An 11,697-nucleotide genomic window follows, 5' to 3' on the forward strand; every position below is an offset into this window, starting at 1 on the left:
CTGCTCTTTACCCTGCCAATGCAAGGGGAAAATCTCTGCAGTCCTCAGCCGGTCTTATGACTTCCTTTGCAAAGCTTTCCATATTAAGATACAGAGCCACGTCCCAGCTCAGTCCAGACCACTTCTCACTGTGCTGTCTAGCCCCTCCTGTGGTGCTGTGCAGTGCTGTGCACCGCTGCTGTGCTTCTCCCCAGAGATGGTCACCTTCCTTGAGGGTCTGCTGTGGCGGGGGTTTTGAAAACCCTCTATGGCAGCGGCAGACAGGGTTTCTCACCTATCTGCCTTGAAATCTTTCTTAGGGAAGGTGAGGAGCAGACAGCAGCTGGCACCATGTTTTTGGGGAGTGGGGAAGGGGTGCATATACTGCACCAGGGGCTCCCCGCACCACATCCTCTGTCCTGCAGGGCCTTAGTTTTTGTCGCTTTCAGGAGAGCGCAGAGAGGTCCTGCCAGTGATGCGCTGCTTGGCTGCCCCAGTCCTTTTTGGGCATTGTCCAGGGCAGCACTAGCTCAGGTTTAAACCCGCTACCCACTACCTTACGCCACACAAGCCTTGTCTGCCTCAGTTTCCCTGCTGAAAAAATACAGTGGGGAGAGTGGTGCTCTGTGAGCCTCTACTGGGAGGGCTCAGAAAGGCCCTTTCTGGATCGTGCTCCACATAAAGCCTGCAGAGCATCTCTGAAATCCCAAAGCCTGGAAGGATCCAGGCATTGGTTCTTCTGGGTTTCCCCTTGCCGTACAGCTGTGGCTCAGAGCCCACTGCAGGACAAGGAGCGAGGTGCGGGCAGCACACAGCACCTTGGGCATCCCACGCAGCAAAGCAACGGCAAGACTCTGGCTGGAGCACAGAGCACCATTTCCATCCTCAGTAGGGGTTTCAGGACTACCAGGGAGGATTTCGGGCCAACTGACCCCCATCAGGGCAGAGAAGGTAGGGGAGGCCTCACCAGCTGTATTTTCTGAGTCCCGGATCCAGTGGCAGCTCCGTTCGTTATCGGCAGACCCTGCACTGCAGACCAGCTCTGTGCTGTCTCTGTGCTGTTCAGCAAAGTGCTGAATTACAGTAAGTTTTTTTTCTTTTCCTTCTTTCTTAAGCAGCTGCAAGTTTCTCGATGAGCTTCATCCTTCTGGTCTGGAAACGGGAAGATTTGCTATGCATTTGATATTGAAATGCGGCTCTGAGCAGCAAAGCTCTCCCAATCTTGGTTAATACGCGCTCCCACTGGTGTGGCCACGGCAGCTGGAAACCTTCCAGGGACCGCAGCGGCTGTGGAGATGCCAGAGGAGCCGGCCAGCAGTGAGAGGTGCAGATTGGAAGGATACTGATGACTTTTATCTCCTTTTTTTAGTTCCAAGTGCTTCCTCAGCCTTTTTGCTAAACTCCTCCTCCTCTCCCTTGCATGGTTCCTAAAGCTGTGGGGCTGGAGAGCTGGAGAGGAGGTGGTGTTGGGATGGGTGCCTGAAGAAGGGAACAGGGCTGCTGGAGGTCTTACTGGGAGACCCGATGGGCACGTAGGGCTGCTTCTACACAAAACCCCTGCGTGGCGAGCGAATGGGGACGTCTCCCTGCTGCAGCTCATGACCAGCCCTGGGCATCCTGCGGCTGCCCTGGGGCCAGTCAGCCTGGGCGTCACAGCACAGGCTCCTCGAGCGGAGCCAGCCTGCAGCTGCGACGAGACTGCAAGGGTGCTGGGGCAGTCCTGCGCGTCTGTGCTATGGCCAGGGTTTGGGTGAAGCTGGTGCCAGGCTGCATAATATTGTCACCAGGGGCTGCTCCACCAGCCTGCACAGCCTCTTGTCCCTGGTGGCTGCTGGGGACGTTTGATCGTGTTCCGCTGTCCCAGAGAGCCCAAGCTGTGGTGCAACTCTCCCGAGCAAGGTGTTTTCAATTAAAAGGAAAGATGAAAGATTTAAAGGGAGACAAACAATTTGCTGTCCAGAGTTATGCAAGGCTGGGAATGAGTGTCTGACTGTAAATCCGCCTGGATCAAAGAGGGGACAAGAATGAAGCAGGGGGCTTTGTTTGGGAGCCCAGGGCCAGGAAGACCCTCCTGAGCCATCATTGCTGTGAGGTGGGAGGGAGGAGGAAGGATGTTCAGCTGCCACGATGCCCTGTGGTGCCTGGTGTCTGTGGCTCTGCCACCTCCTTGGAGGAGCAGGAAGATGCTGGTGCTGTGTCACGTGCAGCCTACTGCCTTTGGGCTGGCGCTGCTGCCTCCGAGGCCAGGCAGGTCCTCTCGGGGGACGGGGAACAGCCAGTCCTAATGTCAACAGAGGCCTCTTGTGCAGCGATGCTGTGTCAAGAAGAGGAATGGGTCCCTCCTCCTCCGCCCATTCATCTGGCAGCCAGGGCTGGCGTGCCGCCAAGCCGGGCTGCTTTGGAAACATTTCATTGAGGAGACAGCTGAGCCTAGGAAAACAGAATGAAAATATACAGAGAGATCACTGTTGTTAGGCAAAATAAATGAAAGCGGCTGCATTTCTGCCCCCCAAGTCCAGCCCAGCCAGGCCCCTCTCGCCTGTGCGGGAGCAGCAGGAATGTCACTGCCCAGGGGTGGCAGCCGCGTATTTCCATCACAAGTTAGGAGCCAGGGAAGGAGAGCTCATCCCTGGCTTTGGCCAGCTTGCTGAAGTTCCTGGTGACTAGGTCCAGGCTTGCTTTGGTGCAGGATGTCCTGCGGAGATGGGACAGAGTGGAGAAAGCAGCCACAGGAACAACCCAGCTCTGGTGACCAATATCTCCAGCATGGCCACAGAGCTGGAGACCAGTGCAGGTGGGGCCAAGGGAGCATATCTGATATGGCCCCGGTCATCCTCATCTCCCTCTGCACACTGCCACTCTTGTTATTTCCCCCAAGCATCACCTCCCTGGCACAGTCCAGCCATCGTGGTGTGGGAACCAAACAGCCATTTCTCCTCACTGCTGTTTTCTAGCTCCTACCTCTGTTCGCCAGCAATGAAAGATGGCATGGAGAGAACAGTTTGCTTCTGTTATTTATTTTTTTTGATCCAGAGGCTGACAGGCACCCAGCAAGAGCAGACAAAGCCTGCCAGTACCACAGCACCACAGGACAGAGGTATGTGACCAGCCAAATATGAGGCCCAGCATGCACACACACATTTGCAGCATGGATCAGATGCCCAAGGCTGAGCTGGATCATGAGCTCATCCAGGCATTCACAGGTCCTTTGCCAACACTCACACTCCCCTCTTCTTGCCCTACTGCAAGGAAAGCAGATGGCAAGCTAGTCCTTCTTGCAACAGGCTGTGATGCAAGGGCAGATTTGTGGTTTCTCTCTCCATCCATCTCTTCTCAAGTCTTGCTGGGTGCAGTCCTTGATTTCCCATGGCATTGAGCTGCTGTGTCCTGCTCTCTTGTCAAGTGGCTTAGAGATTCTCAGGCTTGATGTGAAGGACCGGCAGGGCTGGTTTGGGCAGCAGGACCTGGCACTCAGGGCACTGCACACCCTGGGATGGCATCAGGAAAAAGCTGGCATAAAATGTCTGAATTGTAATGAGAAAGTCAGATGCTGTTTTAAAAATGTTAGCAGGGCACAAGATAGAGGGATTACATTTTTCACCGCTATACTTGACTGCTTCTTAAAGCAAATAGTTAGGGGGAAGAGGATGAACTTTATTTCCCATGGAAGAGTGTGTAGGACCCAAGTGCTACTACGGAGAGTGGTAATGTACACTAAAAAGGCACAAAGCTTGAGTTAGGGTGGATGATTACTGAACTAAAGTAAGAACCCTGGTAAAGTCATAAAAGACCCAAATTAATTATTTTCGTTGTTTTTTCCACTACAGAACATGTCCCAGACTAGAGGCTTTTTTTCACAAAGAACCCAGTAGAGGAACTGCCTCACATTGATGTACCTGCAGAAATGGCTTTAGAATAAAATGTTGAAATGAAGAGTAAGAAATGACCTGGGAATGACCACAGATGCTCCAAACTCCTGAGCTATGGCTCATGAAACCTGTTGCTGAAAGTGGCCTTGAAAGATGGCAGATCATAGAATCAGTAAGGTTGGAAGGGACCTCTGGAGATCATCTACTCCAACCCCCCCCCCCCACACACACACACACTCAGCAGGGTCACCTAGAGCATGTTAGACAGGGTTGCATCCAGGTGGGCCTTGAATATCTCCAGAGAAGGAGACTCCACAACCTCTCTGGGCAACCTGTTCCAGTGCTCCGTCACTCTCACAGGGAAGAAATTCCCCCTCACGTTCAGGCAGAACTTCCTGTGCTTCAGTTTCTGTCCATTGCCTCTTGTCCTGTCACACGGGACAACTGAAAAGAGTTTGTCCCCATCCCTTTCACACTCTCCCTTCAGGTACTTATAAACACTGATAAGATTCCCCCCCCTCAGTCTTCTCTTCCCCAGGCTGAACAGGCCCAGCTCTCGCAGCCGTTCCTCATGGGGCAGGTGCTCCAGCCCTCCGATCATCTTTGTAGCCCTATGCTGGACTCTCCAGTAGCTCCATGTCTCTCTTGTACTGGGAGCCCAGAGCTGGACACAGTACTCGAGATGAGGCCTCCCCAGGGCTGAGTAGAGGGGCAGGATCACCTCCCTCAACCTGCTGGCAACACTCTTCCCAATGCACCCCGGGATACCATCAGCCTTCCTGGCCACAAGGGCACATTGCTGGCTCATGGTCAGCTTGTCATCCACCAGCACTCCCAGGTCCTTCTCTGCAGAGCTGCTCTCCAGCAGGTCAGCCCCCAGCTTGTACTGGTGCCTCGGGTTATTTCTCCCTAGGTGCAGGACTCTGCACTTGCCCTTGTTGAACCTCATGAGGTTCCTCTCTGCCCAACTCTCCAGCCTGTCCAGGTCTCTCTGAATGGCAGCACAGCCCTCAGGTGTGTCAGCCACTCCTCCCAGCTTGGTATCCTCAGCAAACTTGCTGAGGAGGCACTGCATCCCCTCATCCAGGTCATTGAAGTTGAACAGGATGGGACCCAGTACTGAGCCCGGGGGGACACCACTAGCCACAGGCCTCCAACTAGACTCCCTGCCACTGATGACGACCCTCTGAGCTCTGCCTTTCAGCCAGTTCTCAATCCACCTCACTGTCCACTCATCTAACCCACACTTCCTGAGCTTATCTAGGAGGCTGTTATGGGAGACAGTGTCAAAAGCCTTCCTGAAGTCAAGGTACACAACGTCCACTGCTCTCCCCTCATCTACCCAGCCAGTCACTCCATCATAGAAGGCTATCAGATTGGTTAAGCAGGATTTCCCCTTGGTGAATCCATGCTGGCTACTCCTGATTACCTTATTTTCCTCCATATGTCTGGAGATGACATCTAGAATGAGTTATTCCATCACCTTACCAGGGATTGAGGTGAATTTGACTGGCCTATAGTTGCCTGGGTCCTCCTTCTTGCCCTTTTTGAAGACTGGAGTGACACTGGCTTTCTTCAAGTCCTCAGGCACCTCTTCAGTTCTCAAGGACCTTTCAAAGACAATGGAGAGTGGCCTGGCAACAACATCTGCCAGCTCCCTCAGTACCCGTGGGTGCATCCCATCCAGGCCCATGGATTTGTGGATGTCCAGCCTGCCCAGAAGGTCTCTAATCCTATCCTCCTCAACCAAAGGGAAGTCGTTCCTTCTCCAGACTCTCTCCCTCACCCTGACTTTCTCAGAGGCGCTCGTGGAACAGTAAGGTAAAATAGTAAAACCTTTTGTAAAGACCAGAAATAACAGACACATGGACAAATATTATAAATGGAGATGAAATGATTTGATTTTTCCCAAAGCTGGTTTTACCAGGCTTTTTCTTTTGCAGATGGGAGTGTTTTCCCGGTGGAAGGGTGGCATGTAGCAGGGGAAGAGAGCAGCAGGTCTCATCCTCGCAGGTGTTGCTATAAACACTCATCCTTGCTGTGGTCTGTGCGTTGCCCAGGTGGGGCTGTGCAACCCAAAGGAGATGAGATGGGGACCCATCAGGCCCCGGACAGAAGCCCCCTTGGAGGCATCACCTCCCTTTCTCATTGCTACCTCTGGATCTAGCCACCCAGCCAATCAGCATGCAGTGCTCTGGCCACCCAGCCAATCAGCCATGTGGTATTGTAGCCATGCTGCTCTTTGTGGCATTGTAGCCACCCAGCCAATCAGCCTCACGGCATTGTGCCCACCCAGCCAATCGGCATGCAGTGCTCTGGCCACCCAGCCAATCAGCCATGCGGCATTGTAGCCACGCAGCCCTTTGTGGCTTTGTAACGACCCAGCCAATCAGCGTCGCGGCAGTGTGCCCACCAGCCAATCAGCCTTGCGGTGTGCACCCTTAGGGAGAGCCCCAGCCGGTAGGTGCTTCCCGTGGCTGGAGGCAGCCGGTGCCCTGTGCTGGTGCTGAGCTTTGCTGCGCGCAGGCACCGCTCCGCTGGGGTGAGTTGTCCCGCGGTAAGTTGTCTAAGGTTTGGAGAGCAGCACTGATGCCCTGGGACACCCCCCCCTGGGATCGCCTGACCCACCTGCTGCCCGTGTGCCCCAGCTGAGCTGCAAGGGGCCGTCTGTTTGTGTTAACGCTTTGCCCCTCTGCCTGCCCTTGCCCATTTTAGGGTTTCCTAAATGCCCTGGAGCAGTGTGGGCTCCATGCCTTGTCTTGAGCACAGGCAAGCGGGAAGGCACCTCTGCTCCCGGGCTCCCGGGGCTGGAGTCAAGACCATGTTTCCCGGATGGCTTCGGCACCAGTCTCTGGGCCTGATCCCAGGGAAAGGAGGGCACTCAGGCAGGTGAATAGAAGCGACATGACGAACATTCGGTGGCTGTGGGGGCTGTTAGATGATGTGGGAGGATGAGCCCCGACCGTGGCCTGACTCTGCCTTTCCACCTCAGCAGACCCTGAGGCCTGTTCATATCTCCAAAATCAGGGCAGCTCTAATATGAAGGGCTAAGGGGAACACCCTGGGTATTCTTTGCTTTTTCTATAATTTATTCCTGCTCCATCAGCCTACAGAATGATTGCCCAGTTACTTTAGCATTTCTAATTAATGGGAGGGAGCTTCAATGACCAAGATGGGGGCGATGTGCTGGAGGTGCTGAGCCCAGCACCGTGAGAGCCAGGCTGGTTGGGTTGGCAGCTGGCTCTCCATGCAGGGCTGAGTAACTTTCTGGAGCGCTCTGCGCTATTAACGTCCGCTCCAGGGAGGCGAGAGATGACCATTTCTCCTGGAAGCAGAGGGTCTTTGCCCGGCAGCTCCTCTGTACTTAATTGCCGCTCCACTGCTGGCCTCCATAGCAAATGCATTTCTTGGAAGAGCACAGAAATCTCTGTGGGAAGGCAGTGGCTCAGCACTTTGCTATCTCACAGGGACTGTTAGGGAAGGCAGCCTGAGCTTGGACCCACTCAGTCTTCTACCACCATCCTCACTGGGTTCAGCTGCCCATACCTGTGGTGGCACACGCCAGGGCAGGGTGGACAGGGGCAATGCAGCCTGCACGTGATCAGTGACCTCCTTACCATCCCATGGCCTCATGCCTCTGGCTGTTAGATCCTGGAGGTTGGGCTTGCTTCAGGCAGTGTGCTCTCAAAAGATGGCCTGAGGTTTTTCTCCTGCAGAGCTGGGATCGCTCTCCCCTTTGGCAGTAGACGAAGGGCAGAGAAATGGCAGTGCCCAGCCTGAGCATCCATTGCTTTAAACTCTTCCACATCTGAGCAGATGCAGAAAGATAGAGGCGAGCGGAAATGTTCCTGTATCTAAATGAGTGTGAGAGCATCCATCCTACGCATGAGCTTTGGATTCATGTGCTGGGGAAGGGAGAGGAGAGCTTTCAGTCCGCACACCTCTTGAACGCATGAGCAATTGCACTCACATCCGAAAGAGGTCTCTGTGACTGCCAGTTCCTGAAAGTTTCATGAAATAAGTTGGGTAGTGAAAAGCCACTTTGTGTTGTGCCCCTACTGAAAGAGGAGCATAGCATGAACTCGGTGCTAATGAGTCAGTGGAGAATCCCTGGGGGATTCGGACAGCTTGATGGCAGAAAGCACCAGCTCAGACTTGCACTTTGCTGGAGACCTTACCAGACACTGGAGAATCTAACCATGTGGCTCAGCTCCGTGGGCAATCAAACTGGTTTGCACCCCTTGCTTGCCAAGCCGGCTAGTACATAGGGCAAAGCTCTTTGCCCCTTTCCAGATGTCGGATCCCCAGGGATACTAAGGAATAGGTATCCTGTAGAATAGATCCCTCTGCTTCTGAATGCATTAAGCTGGGGGGGCTGCATGCTGTGTTATTCCCCTATGTCATTTTTACTGCTGCTTTGAGCAGCACTAGTGACATGGGAAAGGCAGAGACTGCCATGCTTTGAACAAGTGCCCAGGGCTGCCGGCTGTTACGGGGAGGCTCGTTGCTGATAAACCTGACTTTGGCTCTTTTGAAGCAGCAAATCCTCTGGGTGGCTTAAGCAGGAACTTGGTGGCTGTTTGCACTCCGCTCTCTAGCTCATTTCCAATTGTTAATTGCCATAAAGCTTCCGCTGCTGTTGCGTATCTTCATCTGTCGTCAGAGGACTTTCTTGGTGCTTGCTGGGTCTTGCAAAGCTCTGCTGTTATCTCGGCAAGGCTCTACTACTGTTATCTGTGTTATCGAGGGCACAGCATTAAACTGCTGTTCAGAATTAGAGCAAGGTCAAAGAGGCATGGGAGCATCAGATAGAGGGGAAATTGCCCTAGCCTTGTCCTGCCCAGGAACAGGTTTTGAGGGTTTCTGCTAGTGATGGAGTTTGGGCAAGAAGGGAAGAGAGGAGAGCAGCTACCCAGAGATGTGCATGTGGGAGCATACAAAGAGAGCAGCCACCCCTTGTGCTTGGTATGTGGGTACCCCTGTGGTACCTATGGATGCTTGGCTCATGTCTGCAGCAGTAGAAAGCACAGGGATTTGGGTATCTGCAGCCTGGCTGGGCCCTAATGCACAAAGATGTGACAGAATTGAGATAGCCAAAATTGCATGATAGTGTCAGAACTGGGAATGGACCCCAGCAGTCTTGGATGCCGGTTGTTTGCTTGATGCAGCAATGCACTTTCCTCCCCAATATAGCCAGAGGCTTGAGCTAGGGCTTGGGGACTGGTATTACAGCTTTTTCTGATGCCAGGAAACCTGTGGAGAGCAGCTGAGCAGAGTGGGTCTCAGCAGGATCCTTTTCTGCTCTCTTTGTAGGTGCTCTTGAAGTTAGTTTCCAGCAAGAGGAAAGCATGTTTTCTTCCTCGCGATACCTGCAGCTTAAAACTGGACTTCTAACTGAGCTGAAACCTGAAGAATTTCCCATGCTAGAGCATTGCATAGGCAGTAAGTGCATTGTAGAGCCACAGGGGCTCCAGCCCTTTTGGTCAAAAAAATTTCTAGCCAGGCACTTAAAATAAAAAGCTTTCTGGGGGCAGCATGAAAAATCAGCACTTTGTGAGTAACATCAATGCTTGGGCCAGAATGGCTGAAGTTGATACATTATAGCATGGAGAGACCCCGACCGAACAACCCCAAATGCAGGAGGGGAACCGAGGCTGATGTTAGAGGCTCGGCAAATGGCTGGGTTATGGAAAGTGTGCAGTGAATTATTGATATACCTAGTTCCAGGCTCTGAATGAGCAGCATCAGGGGCTGGGCGGGAGGCTGACATTTTGCATCCTTCCCCGGGGAGAAGAGGTCTGTCCGTGTCATCCAGGAGGAGGAGAGCTCCCTGCTTGCAAAATTCAAGGCAATAATGAAAAGAACAAGGAGAGACATGGGAGATAGGAGGAGAGAGGAAGAAACGCTCAGGTGAAGGAGGAGAGAAAAAAATAGATTGATTTGTCTTTGAAATAATGTGGTAACCCCCCAGAGACAGACTGCTGCACCTCCCTTGCTTTGAGTGTGGATTATATGTTTATGCAGTGAAAAACCAGCTCATTGTGAATAACATCAGTGCTTGAGCTGGAGTCTAAAATCCTCTTTATCGGCACAGGCTGGGGACGACGTAAGTAAGGACACTCAAGGTTGTCACTAGGTGAACTCTGCAGAGACTGGCCACAGGAGGACTGGGAAAAACTGGGGTGCCATGTCCAAGCGCTCCCATGTGCTCCCGTGCATCCTGCCAGAGCAAATCCGACCGGCCACTGGGAGACTTGGATGCTGGTAGAAACTCCCACAGAGTTGGGCTCGTGTGACCCCCGTGCCTGCTGCCCCCACGCCAACAGTGCTTCTCGTCCTGCCAGACTGGTGTCCGCTGGGACACCTTGCTCTGCCTTGGGGCAGGAGGAGGGTTTGGGATGGCCTCGCAGAGTCACTTTAAACAGAGAGGGAGAGAAGTGAACCCTCCCCCAGTCCCCAGTGGTGACCCATGAGAGGAGGGGATGCGGCAAACGCTGGCGGTGGGTGCGATGAAGCGCCCAGTCTGACTTGCTCACAAGTGCTCCATGCTGCAGTGAGCCCCTGTGTGCCTGTTACCAGGCCCTGCCATGGGTCAGCACTGATGATCATGAGCAAGACCAGGGACACCTCTACCCTTTAAGGAAACCTCTTGGTGACCTTCCTTGATTGCCATTTGGCTTGTTCTCTAAAACAGAGATCTCCCATTGCTGCAGCAGGAGCTCTAGCTGTTCTCATTACCCGCCCGAGCACCTCATTCCTTCCTGCTGGGTCTAAGAAGACCTAAGGAGACCTTGGTCTTTTCTGTGCGGCATGGTAAAGGTGCATCATTATTTCCTGTTCTCTAGTTGATTGGCCTTGTTATTCCAGGGAAGGTACACTTGAATAAGTAGGAGACCTTGGCAACAAGGGAGAAACCAGTAATGGTCTAAATGTGACTGAAATGCATGTGGGAGGGAACTGTTTTAAGATTGCTCGAAGCACTGAGTCTAAGAGCGACAGAGTAAGAAAATCAAACTCTAAGATCTACTATAACTCAAAGGTAAGCCACCTAAAGCTACCAAGGGGAATGTGTTTCTGGGGAAAATCGTAGGCTGGTGCACCTCGGCACAGGAGCTGGGCAACCGGCCCCCAAGGGCAGCAGCCACCCCTGCCCTCCCCATTCGCCCAGCTCTGCGTGGTTGTCCGGGGGCTGCCGCAACCGGAGAAGAGTCGGCTCCCTGCCTTCCACGGTGCCACGACACTAGCAGGGGACCTGACAGCATCGCAGCCCCAGCTCGGAGCCGGGCAGAGCTCCGCTGAGGTCAGCGCTGCCTGTGGGTCTTGGTTTCCTCTGCCAAAGGCTGAATGTGCCTCTGGGCTGAATTTCCTCCGGGTTCAAGGATGCTGCAGTGTGGGATGAGCATCTTTCTACAAGGCTGCGGAAGAAAAAGCTAATCCTGATGTGCACAAAAAGCGTAGTGCGTGGCTCTGTGGCTCTGGCCCCGGGCGGGAACCCGAGGGCGTTTGGTGGTTTACGGTGGGTGTCGAGGGGAGCAGAACCCGCGCGGGGGCGGCAGGGCGCTTGGGGGCGCAGGGAAGGTCCCCGCTGCCCGCCGGGCGTTTCGCGGACGCGGTGTCGCTGCCAGCCAAGCCTCGTCCCTGCGCTGCCTCTGACTCAGCACCAGCCGCCCCCGGCCCCAAAGCCCCGCCGGGCGCCGTCCCGGGGCTTCCCACGCTGCGCAAGCGGCTCCGAGGGGCCCGGCCCGGCCCGCCCCGGCGGGGGCCGGCGCGGCGGCGGCGGGACCACCCCCTCCAGTCTCCACCCCCGCTCCCCCCGCCGCCGCGCCGTCTCTCCTCCCCCCGGCCGGCT

This window comes from Rhea pennata, chromosome 8 (assembly GCF_028389875.1).
Source record: "Rhea pennata isolate bPtePen1 chromosome 8, bPtePen1.pri, whole genome shotgun sequence".
Lineage (NCBI taxonomy): Eukaryota > Metazoa > Chordata > Aves > Rheiformes > Rheidae > Rhea > Rhea pennata.